The sequence below is a fragment of the Pinus tabuliformis genome, chromosome 5_2 (genome assembly GCF_031772625.1).
Source record: "Pinus tabuliformis cultivar Carrire ecotype Pingquan chromosome 5_2, CPIR1, whole genome shotgun sequence".
Classification (NCBI taxonomy): Eukaryota; Viridiplantae; Streptophyta; class Pinopsida; order Pinales; family Pinaceae; genus Pinus; species Pinus tabuliformis.
Window position 1 is genome coordinate 777,105,504 of NC_142306.1, and position 22,729 is coordinate 777,128,232.

The window sequence follows — 22,729 nt, forward strand, 5'->3', positions numbered from 1 at the left end:
TCATGTCAATATTAACATGCCAATGCTGCCCATTCCAGTATTACATGAACTACACCATGGCTTCATACATGAGTTAAAGGAGCGAGAATAATGCACAATATAGTTAATATCCACGTAGAGCTAGAGAATGCTACACTAAAGTAACAACTAGGCCAGGCCATCAAGGAAAAGGAACATGAAGAGCTACAATAGTATAGGTTGAAAGAAGTTGTCGAAGCCACTTGCAGGGAAGTTTTGGACATAGAGGTCTACGAGGAGGAATCTGTAGAAGATAAGGTCGTGAGGTTTAGACTTGTAGTCAAGGAATCAAAGAAAAAGATCATGGATGTGCAATTCAAGTATCAAATCAAGATTGATGAGTTGCAAATGACGCTGCAGCTAGCCATGCCACTAGAAGTGCATGAGTAGAAGGAGGTCGACCAAAATACTACAGTGAAAGTGTTGATGGTGTTGGACCTACCAACATTCAGGGGATCGCCTCGGTATGAAGTCCCAACTAGACCTAACAACATTTGGTGTGGGAGTCGCATCAAGTATGATGGCCCGGTTGCCATTATAATAAAGTTTTTCCTCAACTCTTGCTTTTTAGCATAGGAGAGTGGTCTGCTTTGTCTTCGAGTAGTGAGGTTCATGTGCCTAGTGATTGATAATGTTACTTGTGTCAATGGTTCTTTCACTGTAGAGGGAGTGGGTGGGAGTGAGTCCCAAGTCAGTTGGGAGGAAGCCCCAACTCTGTTAGAAACACGCAACACAACAGGACATGCACTGCTTCCGAAAGAATAGTCGACATGGATACAATAGTCACAACACACAAGGGAAGATAACATATACAACACTCGGCGGATGAGTCCATGTGAGTGAAACAATTGTTATAGAAAGTTTTATGTTACAGGTTTGTCTGATGTCTAGGGAGGTAACCAACACGGGTAAGACAACGTTAACAACACATACAACACATTTTCATTAATATATATGTATTACAACAAGTGAATGAGTTCAAGTGTTAAACACAGGTTAAAGAAACATCCATTAAAAGTGTTCAAAATCAGCCTTACAATATTTACAATACATGTGTGAAAACATGCTGGCTTGTTAGTAGGTTTCTGAATTAAGCGAAAGTTCCAAGACACATCATTACACCATACATCACTAACCCCGTGGACAGGGCGTTGGAGCCACTACTTACTCCTCAAATAAAATATTACAGACTCTCAAGGCTATGTGGGAGGAGTTGTGGTGAAAATTCCTTTGCATGTACAAATGAGGGGGTATTTATAGCCAAGTGTGAAACTGGCCCTTGTGGTTGTTCGACTACCCTCATGATTGTTTGACTTCCATGACTTTTCAACTTTACATGACTCTTCATACAACAAGTGGGTCTCTTGGACTTCCATGTTACATTACATTGATTAAGAGTACGGCCCACAGTAGATATGTGGACGACATGACACATGACAAGACCTGACATGACAGTGCTGGTATATTCGAGCTGCTGCTGGTATGCATGTCGAGTTGCAGTGTCGTTAGGTGATGGATGTCTTCATGGTGTGTCACAGCTTCACCTCCGCATGGCATAGTGCACGGAGTCTTCGATGGTCGATGGTTCATTTGATGTTGCATTCACACATTGCTCCTTTCTTGTATGTTGGTAAGCTTGACAGCTTTGTTTGTTCGTAAAGGGAATGTTCGTCCGTCCATCCATGAACACATCTTTTCATGGTCGTCCGTTCGCAACCACATCTCTTTGCATGCATAATTTTAACATTTGTTGGTGAACATGTCCTTCCACATGTACTCCCTTTGTTCATCCAATCCATCGTCATGCCATGTTTGTTTGTGTACCTGTATCTGAAGTTACTCATGATGAGACAACATCAAATCCAAAAACATCCTAGTCTACCATGATGCATGATCATTTTGAATGCAGGTGACCGGGAGAGGAGACAAGGTTACGAGCTGAGATGGAGGCTCCACGAACTACTAATGAAAACTATGTAACAGACACTGGGCGATGGAGATGGGCAATCCGGATTGACAGTGGCTATCCATAAGGGCTGGCTCAACTGGAGGACAAAACTACATAGTTTTTTGGGAGGAATAGACAGCGTTACAGGAACACTGGGTAGATAAAATATCTGAAATTTCCGAAAGGTGGGGGCAGCGAGAGCCTGGCAGACAAAATTGTGCAATTCCTAGAGGGAACTAGTAGCTGGTTGTTGGGTCATTGGCAACAAAAACTATGCAATTCCTAGAGGGAACTGGTAATAAGCTTTCGGGAGCTTGGCAGCAAACAATGCACAATTCTTCGAGGGAACTGGTAGTGAGCTGTCGGAAGCTGCTAATGGGAAGAAATGTGGTGACGCTAGGAGGCTAGCCTTCTGATCACCTTTGCATAGTTTCTAAGCTGAGCGGACTACCAGCAGAGGACTTGTCATGAAAATTGTGCAATTTTCCAGGTGAGCAGGCAATCAACTGATGGGAGGGATGACTAGAAAAACTACACAATTTTCCTAGGGAGACAAGGATAGGCATTGGGTGTTTGTCCAGCCTATCTGTGAAATTTTCTCAGACAGCGGAGCAAGCAAGGTCTGTATTTGAGATCTTGGTCATTGACAGGAAGGCTGTCAACCCTCTCGTAAAGTGATCGCAGATGGTACATGTGTGATCCAAGCTTCTCATGGACTGTGTATGGGCTAATCCACAGGGATTGGAACTTCATATGTTTGCCTTTCTCTTCATGGGACTTATCCCATTTCATAACCAAGTCACCAACATCGAAGTTGGCTTTCCCTGTAGACTTCTTATCAACCCATCTCTTGATATGTTTCTGGTGGAGTGTGAATTTTTATTTCTGTTTCATCCTTTCTTCCTGAAGCTTATGGAGAGCATCCATCCTATGTTGAACTAGCTAGCAAGGCTTGCCTTTGGATTCTTGGGAAAGCTGAAGTGGAGGCAAGTAGATATTGGGTGGAAGGATGGCTTCTTTACCATAGACCAGGAATTACGGTCAGGGATTCAGAGAGGGTATGGGTGTTACATGGTTAGGCCATAATGCATTCATCAAGGCAGTATTCCAGTTGTGCTGCTTAGAGAAAACGATCCTTTTGATTATGCAGGTGACCTTTTTATTCGTGGATTTTGCCAGACTGTTTCCTTGCGGATAATAGTTAGATGAGTGTTTCAGCACAATACCATTCTACAATGTAAAATCATAAAGTCTCAAATACAAAAAGTATGTTTCATTATAATAAAACAACTAATATCGAAACCCTAAAGCATCAGATGATGTTTTGTTGGAGGAAGTTGCTGACCTTGTGTTTGTTCGCTTGTTTGAGCGAAACTTTCTATATCCACTGCGTGAAGTACTCAATTATTGTTAGAATGTAGCAGTGTTGATTTGACGAATGTGGGAAAATTTCCCCAATGATGTCCAGGCCCTGCTGTTGGAATGGCTTAGTCACTGCAACAGGGTGCAATGGGGCTGCTGACCTTCGTGTTCTGCTGGCACATCACTGACAAACCAGGCACTTTCGACCATAAGCATGTGCATCCTTCAATAATGTGGGCCAGTAGAAACCAACTCGTATAACTTTGTTCGTAGTGGTGTTTCCCTCAATGTGACACCTGGTGGGGCTGTCATGTAGATCATGTAGTACCTTCTCTAATTCAGGTGCCTCCAGGCACCTGAGAAAAACTTTGTTATTGTGCTTTCTATAAAGAACTCTATGCACTGACTGATATGCTAAGGGTTTGAGGCAGAATTCCCTCTTCTGTCTGATGGAAAAGTGAGAGGGTACGGTGCTATGGTCAAGGTACTGGCGTACATCTACGTACTAAGAGGTTCCATGTTCATTGGGTGTTGCTCACCTTATATTGTACATCACAATTTCCTGCTCCCAGCTGATGAGCTCTTATTCACTCTTTGGTGTGTGTACTGCTTCATCTGTAAGTCTATATATCCCATGTCCTTTGATCGTGTGAATGGGCTTGATTTCAAGATCATACTCTTGCAAGCCTGTCATCCAGTTTGTGTGTTAATCACCCAGTTCTTGTTGTACAAGAAATGTGCGGACTGCTCGGTGAGGGATGAAGACTCTGCAGTGGTTCTTCAACAAGTAGGGACTGAAGTGTTTCACCACCTCGTATACTGCATATGCTTGCTTTTCAATGGTGGGGTAGCTAAGTTCTGGTCCCTACATACTTGCGTTCATGAAGAAGATGGGATGTTCATCATTTATTTTGTCCTTCTGAGTGAGTACTGTAGCGAGCGAATTATCGGAGGAGAAGGTATATAGAAGGATTCCTTTCTTGAAGTCTGGCTTGTAAAGTGCAGGCACTTCTACAATAGCCTGCTTGATCTAGGTGAATGCATAATTTTCCTTCTTTCCCCAGCTATAGACTGCATCCTTCTTGATCATGTCCTCCATGGGCTTGACTATTTGCACATTATCCGAGATGAACTTTTGGAGGAATTTTTTCTTGCATAAGAAGGATGACATAGCTTTCTTGTTAGCTGGGTGAGGGATCTGTGTAATAGTCTGAACCTGGTTTGGATCCACCTTGATCCTGCTTTTGGCAACAATGTGTTTAAGAAGGTTCCCCTCAGACACTGCGAATATGCTCCTTTTTGGATTCAAGGAAATCCCATATCTCCTGCATCGCTCAAAAATTTTCTTCAGATGGCATATGTGGTCCTCATGTCTTATTGAGAACACGGTCATGTCTTTGAGGTATACCACTACACTCTTTCCGATGAGTCCACGAAAAGCGATGTCCATGGCGTTCTGAAAGGTTGCACCTGCATTTACAACCCCAAATGGCATTCCTCTGTAATAGAATGTACCCCACTTGGTACGAAAGGTAGTCATAAGTCTGTCAGGTTCTGCTAACAAAATCTGATTGCATTCTGAAAAGCCATCAAGAAGGGAAAACATCTTGGCCCTGTATAATGTTTGTAGAATCTGGTCCATAGATGGAATGGGGTAGTTGTCTTTGTCCAAGGTGTGGTTCACGTTTCGGAAATCAACACACAAGCGGATTTCCCTGGACTTCTTGCGTATAGGAACAAGGTTTGAAACCCATGTGGAATGATGAACTTTGTATATGATCTGTGCATCCAACAACTTAGTGATATCTTTTTGTATGAGGGGTTGAAGTGACGGATGTACTTTCATCAACTTCTGCTGATATGGCTTGACCCCTTCTTTGATCGAAATGATGTGTTGGATGATCCACATGTCATAGGTTTTCATATCATCATATTTCCACACAAACACATCTCGGTAATCTTTGAACAACCAGAAAAAGGCTTTTCGCTCTTCTTGTGTGCAACATGTACTGAGATGGACGAACTTCGGATCTTGTTTTGTTCCTAGGTTGATCATTTTATGCATCATGGTGGAACTATGGGTCTTTCTATTCCTCGACCATTGAAAACATTCTTGCAAGTCATAAATATTTTCCAATGTTTCCACACCCTTCATGATAAGGTGGCCTTTCCTATTACCAGCTTCTGCTTGCAAAGAGCACTTTTGCTCGTGGTCATCTATTGCTACATCTTTGAAGACGTCGGTGTTGACCATGAAATGCAGTATCTGTTGATCATCATTAAACATGCATAAATTATCTATGTCATCTAGGATAGATGGTTTGTACAAAATTTCAATAGTAAATATATCCCTAATTGGTGATATATCTAATAGTAAATATTTCCCAGAGTATTGGCAGCTGCAGTACGCATACGTGGTGCAACAATGATGTTAAATTCTTGGAAGTTAGAGATTAGTTGCCATAACTCTTGCTGGTAACTTTTGAGATGCGGTGACAAACAATGAATGGTTTTATGTACCTATCGTACCAGTATCTCTGAATCACCTACCACTTTCAGCATGACCACATTGAGGTTGATGGCTTTCTGAAAGCCCAACACGAGCGCTTCATACTCAGAACCGTTGTTCATGCACTCCAACTCCAAGAAACTTGAAGCCAAATTCTTCCTGTTGTATGGGTTGATTAAGACACACCCGGATCCTAGGTCGTCTTGTGTCTTTGATCCGTCAAAGTACATGGTCCACAACTTGTCTATACACGAACTATTTGACTTGCTAGTATCATTGCTACTATTGTTGCTACTGCTACTACTATTGCCTTTGTTGGTACAATGCAATGTACATGTTCCATTACCATCAGTTGGGCAAGGAAGGAGTCCCAACTTTGTGTCTAGTGGGGTTGGAGTTGGCCGTGCAGGATAACACCCCAACATTGCTTCCAAGAGGCAGTTGCCAAACATGAGTTCTGCGAACGCCAACGGTTCATTCTCGTTATTACGGGGAGTGACATTGTGCTTCATATACCTCTTTGATAACACCCGTATTTGGTTACATTTTCCATTGTACGGAAGCCACATGCGCGACCAATATGTAGAAACATATTCGTTTAGCCTATTGGACCAGTCTCTGTTGAGTAGTAGACTGTATGCTTATGGTATGTCCACACCAACAATGTTGATGCATTGTTGAATTCGACCATCATGAGATAAACGGATAATCATGTCTCGAAGTTCAAAAATGGTTGGTACCAATGTTCGATCAAGTTTGATGATTCACATGGATGCCTCACTCCATTATGCATTGATCTTTTTAGCAATGGAGAGTGGCATGACGTTGGTTGTTGCGCCAGAATCAACCAAGAAGTTGTGAACATTAAAGTTAAAAATTTCAAATGATTGCAAGAATGGAGGGAAACTTGAGTTCTCTTTTTCCATTTGGAGTGTTTTAAGCACATTAGAAAGTGATCCAAGAGGTGTGCTTGCTCCCTTGTTGGTAGAGGATGCATTGTCCATTGTCGTTTGCCCTAATGCATGCAACAGGATGTCTCGTTGACTCTGGATCTTAGCTAACTTGAACAAACTAATGTTCGATCAAGTTTTCTTCATGTCCTTTACAATGTTGTAGTCTAGAGGTGGTAGACTCACCGAGGTGTCTAGTTTAGAACCAGTGTTCATTTTGTTTGGTGGATTGTTCTACCATTTGTTGCTCATGGACATACTCTTGTTCGCCGCTGTCTTCCCATACTTGTTTTGTGATTTCTTCTTTGGGGTGTCTGGATTAGCTTTCCTCAACAACAATCTCATCTTTTCTTGTACTTCCCCAAGTGTTGAGGGAGCCCCTTTACTCCTAAGATTGTAATGGTCATTTTTCTTTTGGGACTGCTTCCTAGTGTTCATCTTTGGCATTGCTTGCGAGCACTGATACACATTCACCACATGCCTAGAACTTGATGCTTCATCAGGTGAAATACCTTGGTTGTTATCACTGTCTTTCAGCTACTCCTGCATACTATTTTTTGTATCGAATGTATGACTGGATACAGAGTTCATGACTCGCTTCCTGTCCAGACAAGGGTTCTCGGGGTGATGTTCTTTGTGAAATGAATATAACTTAGGATCTGCACACTATTCAAGGTGGAACACAAGGCTCTGCATAGTTTTTGGAGTGAACCGATTGCTGCCTGATGAACTGCTTCCTTGTCTCTGTCTCAATGGATGGCTGCCTGCAAATTTGTCTGTTTTTTGTTGTTTAAGCTTGGACACTTTTGTTGTCAAGTTCTTGATGAGGCAAGTGAGGGTTTCAATATCCTTTGCTTCCTTGTCTCTACCCTTGCTCGCCATCGCTTGGGCCTTACTACTCATGTCTTTGGAGTCATTTGCTAGTTCATCCTCCTTGATGACTCCAATCACGCATAGGTCTTTCTCAACATCAACAGCCTCTTCGTAGTTTTCCAAGAGTGTTGGTTTCACAGCTCACTTGACGAAGTGCACAACGTTGGTCGACAGTGCGGATGTGTAGTAATCAATAGTGATGGAGTCATGAGGTTTGGTGTCCGCTCCAAAATTTTTCAGTATGCATGTAAACCTATGATTGAAACTTTTTATCTTTTCTTTCCCCTCCATCTTCAGAGTCCCAATTATTTGGGTAACATGGCTCGGTTCTTATCATCAGCAAATTTTTCAAGAAACATGCATTTGAATGCACCCCAGTTCTGTATGGAGTTTGGTGGAAGGTTTTGATACCATGTAGTTGTGCGACCATCCAAGGTACATGGAAACAATCTACATGTTATGTCATCATGTCGTACCTCAAGGGTCTATAGCTGCAGGTAGAAGTTGTCCAAATTGTCTTTTTCCTTCACTGCATTGTCAAGGTTTAACTTGATGTTAATTCTCTCTGCACACTTCGACATCTTATGAAAACACCCAGGAGAGTCAATGGTCCCTGAGTCATCCATTCCAGATTTTGGTCAGCCATCTCTCCTTCTTCTTCATCCTCCTCCTCTCCTTTAGAGTCTGACGGTTCTAGCTCTGAGTCTGTTGGTTTTTCTCTGCCTCTACCTCCACCATTTCCTTCCCCTCTTCCTCCTATACCAAATTTTGATCCCAAGATCACAAGGGTCTCTCATTCCCCTTATCGAAAGACCGAAGGTTACTCTCCATCATCAATAGCTTCTGTTAGATCTTCAAGTGTGGCAAGAACTGCTTCTTCCACTAATGATACAACAACCCCTATGGGAGTGGCGTTTGGCTTCACTGATGCGTATGGAAGATGTTGTATGCCTGGGATCAATCTGACTACTTTCACGAACTGGCAGGTGATGGGATGGATGGAGCAAAGGTAATGATATGGAATTTCATGTTCGGTCTTAGGAGGTGAGAAGTAACCAACTACAGAGTCATGCGTAGGTAGGAGGAAGTGCGAGTTATTGCCTTGACCAAATGGTTGATGAGTGAGCGTGAGAGGACGTTCAACCATATGCAACTGATTTCCCTCCTTCTAGCACCAGGAATGTTGACAGTGTTGGACCAACTAACATTCATGGGATTTCCCCGGTATGAAGCCCCAGCTATACCTAACACTATTTGGTGTGGGTGTCCCATCAGGTATGATGGCTTGGTTTCCATTATCTTAAAGGTTTGCCTCAACTTTGGCTTGTCAGCATAGGAGAGTGGTCTTCTTTGTCCTCGCGTAGTGAGGTTCGCGTGCCTCGTGATTGCTAGTGTTAATTGTGTCAATGGTTCTTTCACTGTAGAGGGAGAGGGTGGGACTAAGTCCCAAGTCAGTTGGGAGGAAACCACAAATCTATTAGGAACACACAACAAAAGAAGACATGTGGTGCTTCAAGAAGAACATTCCACACGGATGCGACAGTCACAACACATAAGGGAAGATAACATGTACAATTCTCATCGAATGATTCTGCACGAGTGCAGTGATTTTTATAGTAATTTTTATGTCAAAGTTCTATCTGATATCTAGGTAGGTAACTAGCATGGGCAGGATAGAATTAATAACTCATACAACACATTTTCATTAATATATATGTATTACAACAAGTGAATGATTTCAAGTGTTAAATACAAGTTAAAGAAACATGCATTACAAGTGTTCAAGATCAACCTTACAACAATTACAATACATGTGTGAAAATGTGTTAGCCTGTTAGCAGGCTTCTGAATTAAGAAAAAGTTCCAAGACACATCGTTACACCATGCATCACTAAGCTCGTGAGTAGGGTGTTAGAGCCAGTACTTACTCCTCAAAGAAAATATTACAGACTCTTAAGGCTATGTGGGAGGAGTTGAGGCAAAAAGTATTTTTCATGTACAAATGAGGGGGTATTTATATCCAAGGGTTAAACTGACCCTTGTGGTTGTTCGACTACCCTCTTGACTAGTTGACTTCCATGACTTTTTGACTTTACATGACTCTTCATACAACAAGTGGGTCTCTTGGACTTCCATGTTACATTACATTGATTGATAGTATGGCCCACAATAGAGATGTGGATGACATGACTCATGACAAGACTCGACATGACAGTGCTGGTACATTCGTGTTGCTATTGGTATGCATGTCAAGCTGCAATGTTGTTGGGTGATGGATGTCTTCATGGTGTGTCACAACTTCACCTCCATGTGGCAAAGTGCGTGAAGTCTTCGATGGTCGTTGGTTAGCTTGGTGTTGCATTCACACTTTTATCCTTGCTTGTATGTTGGTAATCTTGACAGGTTCATCCGTTTGTGAAAATGCAAGTTTGTCTGTCTGTCTATCCATGAACACATCTTGCATGTTTTCTCATCTGTCTTTCCATCCGTGAACTCATATTTTCATGGTCGTCCGTTTGCATGCACATCTCTTTGCATGCATCATTTGTAGGTTCATTGGCAAACATGTCCTTCTACATGTACTCCCTTCATTCATCTCATCCGTCATCATGCCATGTTTGTTTGTGTACATGTATCTAGAGTCACTCATGACGAGACGACATCAAATCCAAAAACCTCTTAGTCTATCATGATGCATGATCATTTCAAATGTAGGTGACTGGGAGAGGAGACAACGCTGCGAGCTGGGTTGGAGGCTCTGGGCACTACTAATGAAAATTTTGCAGCAGTCACTGGGTGATGGAGATGGGCAATCCAAATTGACAAGTACTATTCACGGGGTCTAGCTTAGATAAAGGAAAAAAATGTGCAATTTTTTGGGAGGAAGAATCCAAGCTGTGGGAAGGCTGGGCAGAAAAAATCTATGCAATTTCTAGAATGAGCTTGGAATCCAAAACTATGTAATTCCTGGAGGGAACTGACAGTTGGCTGCTGGATGACTGGTAGCAAGAACTGTGCAATTCCTGGAGGGAACTGGCAGTTGGCTGCTGGGTGACTGGTAGCAAGAACTATGCAATTCCTGGAGGGAACTGGCAGTTGGCTTCTGGGTGACTAGTAGCAAGAACTGCGGAATTCCTGGAGGGAACTGGCAGTTGGCTGCTGGATTACTGGCAGTAAAAACTGTACAATTTGTGGAGGGAACTGGCATTCAGCTGCCCAAAACTTGGCAGCAAAAACTTTGCAATTCCTAGAGGGAACTGGCAGTCATCTGTTGGAGATTGGTAGCAAAAACGGCACAATTCCTGGAGGGAACTAGCAGTCAGCTACCGGGAGCTGCTCGCGGAAAAATTGCACTGATGCTAGGAGGTTGTCCTACTGATCATCTATGCGTAGTTTCTGAGCTGAGCAGATTATTGTGAAGCAGAGGGCTTGCTCATGGAAACTGTATAATTTTCCAGGTGAGAAGCCGGTCAACTAGCGGGAGGGTTGGCTAGAAAAACTGTGCAATTTTGTTGTGGGAGATAGGGACAAGCACTGGGTTTCTATCCGGCTAGTCTACACAATTTCCTTAGTCAGCAGAGCTGGCAAGGTCTGTAGCCTCTCAAGAATTTTTTAGGGGAGTCAGTCCCGCAGTGGCTTCCGGGTCAAACCCTCTGGTTGACCAGCATGAAGGTTGATTGATCTGCTTGTGTGCAACGTAGGTTGAAATGGCTTGTTGGGTGTTTTTGCAATGTTATAGGTGACAATAGATCAAGTCGATGGTGGGGTGATGGTCTCGCTGTTAGAGGGGAGTGCATTCGTCAGAACTTTAGCAAAATGACTAAATGTGTGATCGAGTGAAAAGGTGCATACATGATCTTGCAAACACACACTTACATGACTTGACAATGAGACGACTCAAACCATCTGGACACACTTGCTCAACATGACTTCCCAACGGTGTGAGTGACAAGTGTGACACTTGTGATTGATCGTTGGTCAACCATGACGACGCTTGCGTGATAGTGTATGTGACTCTGTGTGTGAGCGCAATAGATGCTTACATAGTGAACACAACATGTACACACGAAGCGAAGATATTGAGCATGACTAGAACATAGTCGCAAGCATGCAATTTTAATTAACATGCAAAAGTTGTCGGTGGAATGATCCTGCAAAGTGGGTGCGAGAATTCAAACGAGCTCATGGAGTGAACCCAAGTGCACGCAGTAATCAAGTAAAACTCTAATAGGAGGCTCTGAAATTAGATGCAAGCCAAAATTTTGGAGGGTGTTGCAGCCGCTACAATAGAAAGGAATCTCCAGATAGTGGTACAATGTGGGAAAGTATTGGGCAAGATGAGATTTGTATGCAAGGGATCTTGGGTGTTAGAGTCAGTCTGTTCAGCCCTCCATCAGAGATCAAAAACTCTTTTGTTTCATTTCATTTTAGGTGTCTCATTCAACTCAATCATTTGCATTCCATTAGGAGCATTGATCTTCTGACGAAAGGGTCTTGTCTCCATACTTCCCTCATGTCATGTACCTGCTAGTTTGTGTCTGATCATCAAAGTTAATCAAACCAATTTTACAGTCATTATGGATGGTATTTTGGTCAGCCAAGAGTCATTTCAGTCATTAGGTCTAGGGTTTCACAAATTTTGTCTTCAAAGTGTCCAATAATGCTAGCAGACCCATGAGAATGTCTCCAGTAAGTTTTCATTCCAAAATTTTCATTATCAATAATGCTTGAGAATGATTCTTCTTCAAAACTCTGTTTTGAAGAAGAAATCGTCAAATGTATTTTTTGTAATAAATATGTATTTTTTAAGGTTTTTCAAGTTCTACAGTTCTTCAATGCAGCCCTGGTCATCCTTGTTGGCATTATGATTCAAGTGTTGTCCTTGATGGCAACTCACTCAGAGGTTGGTACAGGTGCTCAGAGGTTGGTACAGGTGATGGCAACTTAATCAGAAGACAGATCCTAGTACAGCATGCCAAGGAAGTTCATACACGCAGGTTCGTTAAGCCCAAGTCGCGTGTACACGCAGGTTGGCTTCAGCAAAAGCGCGTGTATGTGGAAAAGTACCTTTGGCCCATGGCGGTTAGTCCTTGGAAGTTGTGCCTATGGTTTCGGACCATTGTGTCTCGACGGGCGTGTCGATCCCTAGTTTTGAAGTTGATGGTATTGTGTTACTATGGTTTTGGCTCTTGGTATTGAGCAAGGCCTAAGGCTATATAAGGAGAAGAAGATCATTAGGCAATATCATCTTTTGACAAGGCTTGAATATCTGAAATAGAAAGAGATCTGATCTGCAGGTTCTGAGTTGCTTGATCTGAGCTAAGGAGAAATCACATCGATTGATGGAAGACTAGATCTAAGGATAAATCGGGATCTAATGGTTTGAAATGCACTATTATGATATGGTTGATTATGTGTATTTCTAGATCTGCATACTGTCGCAATATTATGTTCTGGGTCTAACTGATGTCTGGTACAGCTGCAAGTTGAGAGAATTTATTTTTAGATCTGTACGCAGGTTGGCTTAGGTAAAAGCGCGTGTATACGCGGGTTTCGCTCATTGAAGTAGCGTATATCTCTTGAAGCTTGATTTTTGGGTTTGCAGTTGGATCTGACTGTTATTGCAGAGTTCTGTAGACTGCTCTGTGTTCTGGTATCTGGTGATTGACAAGGTTCAGTGGTTCAATGATTCAAAGGTTGATGATGCTAGTATTGGTTGTTTTATGCTTCAATGATCTGTTGTGAAAGTTGAATGAATTGTGGTCTACAGATTGTAATGTTGTGCTTCAGGAATATCCAGTCTGAAAATGTATGAAAGGTGGTACCTGAAAGAAAGAAGATTGTAGGTCAGCACCTACGTACTAGTATCTTAGCTAGTACAAGAGCAAAGGGGGGTTGGAGCTCCCTTCCAAGGAAGTTTGGAGAACGAGAGAAGGTTGTAGCCTTCTGCAGGTTGTAGCCTGCGTACTGGTATAAGGCTGCACCAGTACAAAAAGATTGTAAACTGAAGTTTCATATTAAAGAAAGATAGAGAAGACTTGCAGCAGGTGGTTTTCACCCACATTGGGTTTCCACCTTATATCTTGGTGTTCATGTGTATGGTTTCTGTGTGATATGTTCTACTGCATCTGCTTACTCTTAATATGGTGAATAATGTCCTCATGCACTTAACTGAAGATAAACTGACTGAATTATAAGATTTCTAGTTATACGCTGTTTTCTTTATTCACAGTTGCGTGTACACACTGGTTCTCTTAACGAAAGTAGCGTATATGTTTCTGAGCATTGAAAAAGTTTTATAGTTCTGATAATACTGATTCACCCCCCCTCTCAGTATTATTTCCAACAATTGGTATCAGAGCAGGTCCTTCAGAGAAGCTTGATCGCTTGAAGGTAGATCGTTCATCATGAGCAACTACGAGAGAGAAGCATCAATCAGGCCACCCGTTTTCGATGGGACAAACTTCAATTATTGGAAGGTAAGAGTTACTGCATATCTTCAATCTCTTGGTACAGAAGTTTGGGACATTGTAGAAACAGGCTATGCTTTTCCTTCAGCTACTCCTACAGATCCAGCTGAGAAAAAGAAGTATGAAATAAATGCAAAAGCAGTCAGTACTCTATTAGGAAGTATATCCCAAACGGAATTCATGAAGGTAATGCAATTTAAATCCGCAAAAGAGATATGGGACAAAATGGTCACAAGCTATGAAGGAGATGAACAGGTAAAGCGTGCTAAACTTCAAACTCTCAGGATTCAGTATGAGACTCTCAAGATGTATAATGATGAAAGTGTGGCTAATTATTTTCTTCGGGTAGATGAGATTGTTAATTGTATGAAAAATTTGGGTGAAGAAATAAAAGAGGCTATAGTTGTTGAAAAGGTTCTAAGATCATTGTCTCCCAAGTTTGAATCTAAAGTATCTGCAATAGAAGAAAAGGAAAATCTCCGAATTCTCACTATGTCTCAGCTTCATGGAATTCTAACCGCTTATGAAATGAGAAAGGGAGGTCCATCAGACAGAAGAGAAGCTGCCTTCAAAGCTTCAGGCAAAGAAGATTATTATGAAGCAAGTCATGTGCCAGAAGATGAAGAAGAAGAATCAAATTTTGTCAGAAATCTTCAAAGGGGTTCTGGAAGGTTCAGAGGTAAGTTACCTTTTAAATGTTTTGCTTGTGGAAGAGTAGGTCATTATGCTGCCAAATGTCCTCACAAGGATAAGAATGACAAGGGAAAGGAACCTGTTAGATGGAACAAGAAACAAAATGAAAAGAAGAAAAGCTATTACACTCATGAGGATAGTGATGGTCTTTCAAATAGTGATGAAGATGAACAAGGTAATAGATATAAACTTTTAATGGCTTTTGAAGATGATGACTACATGGATGCTATAGATGTAGAAGGATTTTATGAAGAAATGAAAGATCTCAAAGTTTGTTTAGAAGAGAAGAGTGCTATTATCGATTCTCTACAATGTCAACTAGCTGAAAAGGAAAAACATCTTGAAAAATTGGAATGTGAGATTGTTTGTCTTAGAAAGGAGATTGAGAAAACCAAAGCAATTAATCTTAAATTTGTTAAAGGATCTGAAACCTTGGATAAGATTATCAATGTGCAGCGATCTCCTCTGATCAAGACAGGTCTTGGATATAATGGAGAAACATCTCAAGCCTCTACCTCTAAAAGTTATCTTGATGCAGCAAGGAGAAGCGAGCAAAGGCCAAATAAAAGTCATCAGGTGAATCAGGGACAGTTTATCTCAAGAACAAATAAAGACAATCAAGAAATTCAGGGACAAACAGCCTTAAGGACAAACAGAAGCTACAATCATCCGCAGGTAAAATCTTCCCAATTTTCTCCAAGAATGAATAGAAGCTACAATCGGTTGGATGATAGATCTGATTATCGCAGAAGTTTCTTTAATGGCCAATGCTTTTCTTGCCATAACTTCGGTCACAAAGCAGCTCAATGTGTTGCCTACAAAACAATCATGACTAGAGAAGCTCAAAAGCAAGGGAGAATGACTGAAACCATGAAAAGGACTTATAACAATTTTTCGGTTCTTGAAAATGAAGTTGAATGCTCTATTTGTAATAACTTTGGTCATGAAGACTCTGAATGCAGGAGCAGATTCCGGAAGACAACTCAGAAGGAACAAACCTCAAATGTTAGAACATGGAGAATAAAAGAATCACAACCAGAAAGATGTGGGATAGCCTTTTATGCAGAAGGTCAAGAAAGTCTATGGTACATTGACAGCAGATGTTCGAAGCATATGACAGGGGACAAAGAAAAGCTTGAGTCATATACCGCATTAGAAAAAGGGAAGAAAGTTTCTTTTGGGAACGATATCTCTGCAGCCATAAAAGGAAAAGGTGTTGCTCCATTGAAAGAGAAGGTAAAAGCAGGAAATGTGTTATATGTTGATGGATTGAAGCATAATCTTCTAAGCGTCAGTCAGATGTGCGATCAAGGAACCAAGGTAATATTTAGATCGAATGGATGTTGTGTTCGCGATCTTGATACAGGTAAAACAGTGATCAAAGGAAGAAGGACTCCAAATAATCTATATATCTTTGAGGAAGGACAACAATGCTACTTAAGCAAGGATGATGAACATTGGCTATGGCATCGGAGGTTGGGGCATCTAAGCTTTTCACAAATAAGGAAAGCATGCAAATATCAGGCAGTTCGTGGTCTTCCAGATATCAAAATTCCAGACAATACCATATGCAAATCTTGTCAGTTTGGAAAGCAAACCAGAACTAACTTTCCAGAGAAGGAAGGATCAGCTAGCATGCCTCTCGAGCTAGTCCATACAGATGTATGTGGTCCATTTAGGAAGAGGACACCTCGAGGAGAAGAATATCTGATATTATTCATTGATGATTTCTCCAGATTTGTTTGGTTAGGGCTCATGAAGCACAAAGATGAAGCATTCGAAAAATTCAAATCCTTCAAAGCCTTGGTTGAAAATGAATCAGGACACAAAATTAAGTGCCTCAGATCTGACAGAGGTGGGGAGTTCACCTCAAATGAATTTTTTTATTTCTGTGACGAACAAGGGATAAGAAGAGAATTCTCTACAGCTAGAACTCCTCAGCAAAATGGGGTTGTGGAAAGAATGAACAGAACTATCCAACAAATGGCTCGTGCTATGCTCGATGAATCAGGTACTCCCGCAACCTTCTGGGGTGAAGCTGCACATGCTGCTGTTATTATTCTTAACAAAACAAATGTCTGAGTAAACAGCACTCAAACACCTCATGAGCTCTGGAGTGGTAAGACTCCTTCAGTGAAGCACTTCAAAATCTTTGGAAGCAAATGTTATATCAAGAATACTGATGAGCAACTTGGCAAACTTGAACCAAGAGCAGATGGGGGCATTCTTCTTGGTTATTCTCCACATAGCAAAGCATACAAGTGCTACAATAAAAGACTTGGCAGAATTGTTGACAGCATTGATGTAGTGATTGACGAGAAGGGATATATTCCTAGGCAAGTTCATCATGAAGACATTGAAGAAGATGAAGGTTACCCCCAAAGGCGGAATGATGAAGAAGAAGAACCTCAAGAAGAACCAGAGGAGCAGACAAGAATAGAAGAGAAGACTCCATCCAGATATGTTCAAAAGAATCATCCAGAATCTCAGATTGTGGGGCAGAAAGAAGCAGGAGTACAAACAAGAAGGACACTTGCAGAAGCTTCAAGCTATTTGGCATTACTCTCCTCCACTGAACCACAAAATGTTAAAGAGGCTTGCAAAGATGAATGTTGGGTCAAAGCAATGGATGAAGAACTTGAACAGATCGAAAAGAACAACACTTGGGAATTAGTTCCTAGACCAAAAGATAAGAATGTAATAGGAACAAAATGGGTCTTCAAGAACAAATTAAATGAAAATGGAGAAGTAATTAGAAACAAGGCCAGACTTGTTTGTAAAGGGTATGCGCAGCAAGAAGGAATAGATTTTGAAGAGACCTTTGCTCCTGTGGCAAGACTAGAGGCCATCCGAATGTTCCTTGCTCTCTCAAGCTTTCAAAACTTCAAGGTATTTCAAATGGATGTGAAATCAGCCTTTCTGAATGGGGACTTAGAAGAAGAAGTATATATTGAACAGCCAGATGAGTTCATTCTTGGGAATGATCCAAACCTTGTATGCAGATTGAAAAAGGCTCTCTATGGACTCAAACAAGCTCCAAGGGCTTGGTACTATCGGTTGGACAAATATCTTCACCAACAAGGCTTTTCAAAAGGATCAGCAGATAGCAATCTCTATATAAAAGTTGAAAATAACAAATTACTAATTCTTGTTGTTTATGTAGATGATATTATCTTTGGCAGCAATGAAGAGACTATGAGTCAAAACTTTGCCTTGGTTATGCAGAAAGAATTCGAAATGTCACTACTTGGAGAATTGACATACTTTCTTGGATTGCAAATCCAACAAAATGAAGGAGGTATCTTCTTGTCTCAAACCAAATACCTCAAGCAGATCTTGAAGAAGTATGGCATGGAAGAGTCAAAGCCTGTATGTACACCCATGGTTACATGATGCAGCCTCAGTGCAAATGATGGATCAGCAGCAGTTCATCAACCCACTTATAGATCCATGATTGGGAGCTTGCTTTATTTGACAGGTACCCGACCAGATATTACACATGCAGTAGGAATTGTTGGAAGATTTCAAGCCAACCCAAAGGAAACTCATCTTCAGGCAGTCAAAAGAATCTTCAAGTATCTTCAAGGGACACAAAACTATGGCTTATGGTATCCTAGAAATACAGATCTCACTCTTCATGCTTACACAGATGCAGATTGGGTTGGAAGCGTGGATGATAGGAAAAGCACAAGTGGTGGTGCTTTCTTCATGGGTTCCAGACTAGTATCTTGGTTCAGCAAGAAACAGAGTTCGATTGCCTTATCTACAGTTGAAGCAGAATATGTGGCTGCGGCATCTTGTTGTACACAAATTCTTTGGATGATGCAAACCTTACAGGACTTTCAAATCACTTGCACTCCACCAGTCTCTATCTTATGTGATAATACAAGTGCAATTAGCATTTCAAAGAATCCAGTCATGCACTCAAAGACCAAGCACATACCAATCAAGTACCATTTTCTTCGGGAGCAAGTGCTTGAGCAGAAGGTCAAGTTGGAGTATGTTCCTTCTAAGGAACAAGTTGCTGATATTCTCACAAAACCACTACCCAGGGAAACTTTTGAATATCTCAGACAAAAGCTGGGAGTAGTTGATGCTTCATCCTGCTGTTAAAGCTTGTCTGATCTACAGAAAAGTTGGTATACGCAAGTTACGTAAGGGATATCCGCGTATATACGCTGATTTATGTGGGGTAAGTCGCGTATATGTTGTACGCCTGTTGCAGAGAGTATATCCGCGTACATACGCTGGTCTATGCAGGAGAAATCGCGTATATGGAGTTCTGAACAGCAAGGGCAAACTCTGGTTTAAAAGGTCTGAGATGGGTATGTCAGAATTCTTCAGACACAGTTTCAGGGGGTGCAGCAGGCACAGGTTCAGGGGGAGCAGCTTAAAAGTCTCATAAAGCATTGTTGGCATTTCGATGTTTTGGTTATTGGTTTCTCAGAAAGAAATCCTGGTTGCTGATCTAAAAGATGTTTATCAGATGCTGCTGGTGACTTTCATAAGTCTTGGTCTAGATCTGTTGTCTCTATGTCATGTCTCTCTTTTGTGATATTTCTTTTATGGTGTCAAGGTCATGTAACGGCCTATGTTGGTTTCCCCACTATGCCTGGGGTGAATGATGTAATATAATTGGTTGTTTCTGATATGTCCCCTCTTGGTAGGGAGTATGGATGTATGTATTGAGTCTTTTGGTGATAGGAAGGTCCCTTATGGTGTATAAGTCTTGGTTCTTGTTGAAGAACATCTTTTTCAGATCTGGCCTACTGTCAGGGGGAGCATGAGTCAGCACAGCCAAGCAGAGGTATCAGCATGTCCTCAGGGGGAGCTCAGCCCTTTTCCCTTGATGTCAAAGGGGGAGAGTGACTTGGTGTGGTGGTTGCCATCAAGTCCAAAGGGGGAGATTGTTGGCATTATGATTCAAGTGTTGTCCTTGATGGCAACTCACTCAGAGGTTGGTACAGGTGCTCAGAGGTTGGTACAGGTGATGGCAACTTAATCAGAAGACAGATCCTAGTACAGCATGCCAAGGAAGTTCATACACGCAGGTTCGTTAAGCCCAAGTCGCGTGTACACGCAGGTTGGCTTCAGCAAAAGCGCGTGTATGTGGAAAAGTACCTTTGGTCCATGGCGGTTAGTCCTTGGAAGTTGTGCCTATGGTTTCGGACCATTGTGTCTCGACGGGCGTGTCGATCCCTAGTTTTGAAGTTGATGGTATTGTGTTACTATGGTTTTGGCTCTTGGTATTGAGCAAGGCCTAAGGCTATATAAGGAGAAGAAGATCATTAGGCAATATCATCTTTTGACAAGGCTTGAATATCTGAAAGAGAAAGAGATCTGATCTGCAGGTTCTGAGTTGCTTGATCTGAGCTAAGGAGAAATCACATCAGTTGATGGAAGACTAGATCTAAGGATAAATCGGGATCTAATGGTTTGAAATGCACTATTATGATATGGTTGATTATGCGTATTTCTAGATCTGCATAATGTCGCAATATTATGTTCTGGGTCTAACTGATGTCTGGTACAGCTGCAAGTTGAGAGAATTTATTTTTAGATCTGTACGCAGGTTGGCTTAGGTAAAAGCGCGTGTATACGCGGGTTTCGCTCATTGAAGTAGCGTATATCTCTTGAAGCTTGATTTTTGGGTTTGCAGTTGGATCTGACTGTTATTGCAGAGTTCTGTAGACTGCTCTGTGTTTTGGTATCTGGTGATTGACAGGGTTCAGTGGTTCAGTGATTCAAAGGTTGATGATGCTAGTATTGGTTGTTTTATGCTTCAATGATCTGTTGTGAAAGTTGAATGAATTGTGGTCTACAGATTGTAATGTTGTGCTTCAGGAATATCCAGTCTGAAAATGTATGAAAGGTGGTACCTGAAAGAAAGAAGATTGTAGGTCAGCACCTACGTACTAGTATCTTAGCTAGTACAAGAGCAAAGGGGGGTTGGAGCTCCCTTCCAAGGAAGTTTGGAGAACGAGAGAAGGTTGTAGCCTTCTGCAGGTTGTAGCCTGCGTACTGGTATAAGGCTGCACCAGTACAAAAAGATTGTAAACTGAAGTTTCATATTAAAGAAAGATAGAGAAGACTTGCAGCAGGTGGTTTTCACCCACATTGGGTTTCCACCTTATATCTTGGTGTTCATGTGTATGGTTTCTGTGTGATCTGTTCTACTGCATCTGCTTACTCTTAATATGGTGAATAATGTCCTCATGCACTTAACTGAAGATAAACTGACTGAATTATAAGATTTCTAGTTATACGCTGTTTTCTTTATTCACAGTTGCGTGTACACGCTGGTTCTTTTAACGGAAGTAGCGTATATGTTTCTGAGCATTGAAAAAGTTTTATAGTTCTGATAATATTGATTCACCCCCCCTCTCAGTATTATTTCCAACAATCCTTTGATAAAATCCAAGGCCATCATCCCTATAAAAAATTGCCAAGAGTTTCATCATTTCAATCAAAAGTCAAGTGGAAACAAAATCAGAGTTTGTATTAAAAAGTGAAAGTGCCAAAGTTTTTCAAACATTACAAAGTGGGTTATTTGAAATTAAAAATCAAATTCATTGGGTATATAAGATATTTGTGGTGTTTGAAAAATCCATTGGTATGCCAAAGACATCATTGGGCCGAGTCAAATCGTGGAGGAGCGAATTTTGTTTTTAAGGTCGAGACTATGTGTTGGAATGTTGCGCGGCGCATTGGGAGGTAGTCGCAGTGCACCGGGAGGTCGTGGCACATAGAGCCACCATTCACAGTGTTGTTTTGAACATGCGTGGTGCATATACGGGTTGTGGCGCACTGGGTTGTGCGCGTGGCGCACTTGGTTTTGTGCGCGGCGCACAGAGCCAACAACTGAAATTTATCATGCCTTGAATGAAAATTCAACTCTTTCCTTTGATTTCCATCGAGTAAGTCCGATTAACCATGCACTTATTGTTGAAGAGTGTTTGGTATGGTTCGAAGCTTGATTTGGAGAAATTTTACTGTTAAAATTTAAACCCTATCCTCTCATGAAAAATTGCTTTTAAGGTTTGAATTTGAGTATTAAAAATTGCCTTTGGTGCTGCAATAATCTAAACCCTGTTTCCCTTTCCCATCACTCTAATCACATCGTCATTTCAATCCCCTATTCCCCCATTTATTCATATCCCTATCCCTAAACCCTACAATATCCCATCCCTATCACTTTCTATGTCATTGCAAAGAATCCCCAAACCCCATATTCCTAACACACAGTCAAGTGACTGTTATTGTATTTTAATTTCACTTGACAAACTCCACTTTTCCCACTGTTTCATATTCCTCACAATCCCTCGTTTCCCTTTGGCATAATTGGCATTGAAAACAAAGGCACCAATTAGTCATTCTCAACAAACCAAACATACACCTTGCTTGAAACATTATGGAAATGGAGACTATGTTATGAAACGAGCCCAAGAAAAGATAGAAAAGATAGATCAACGCCTTATAATTCAGCCTCTTCGAGGGGGCAACCTCCTTTAAATTACATAAATGAACAATTCTTTGATGATACAAATGAAAAGACCTCCTTTCTATATATAGGAGTCTAAGGGGTCATAACATAATCAGATCCGACATAACAATAATAATGTAAGGGCACAATAATAACAATAGTGGGCTTCTATGGGGCATAATAGTAACAATATGGGCACTACATGGGTACATCAATATAATAAGTGGGTTATACTAATAACAATAAGGGGTTACACTAGTAGTATAGGGGCCTAACATGCCCCTCTCCTTCAAAAATAGTTGTCCTCAACGCTTGAGTAGTTCTTGATGCTTCTGTATAAAATTCTTGTCCTCCCATGTGGAATATTCAGCAGGTAAGTTCTTCCACTTTATGAGATACTCTGAAATTGATCGATTTCGTAGC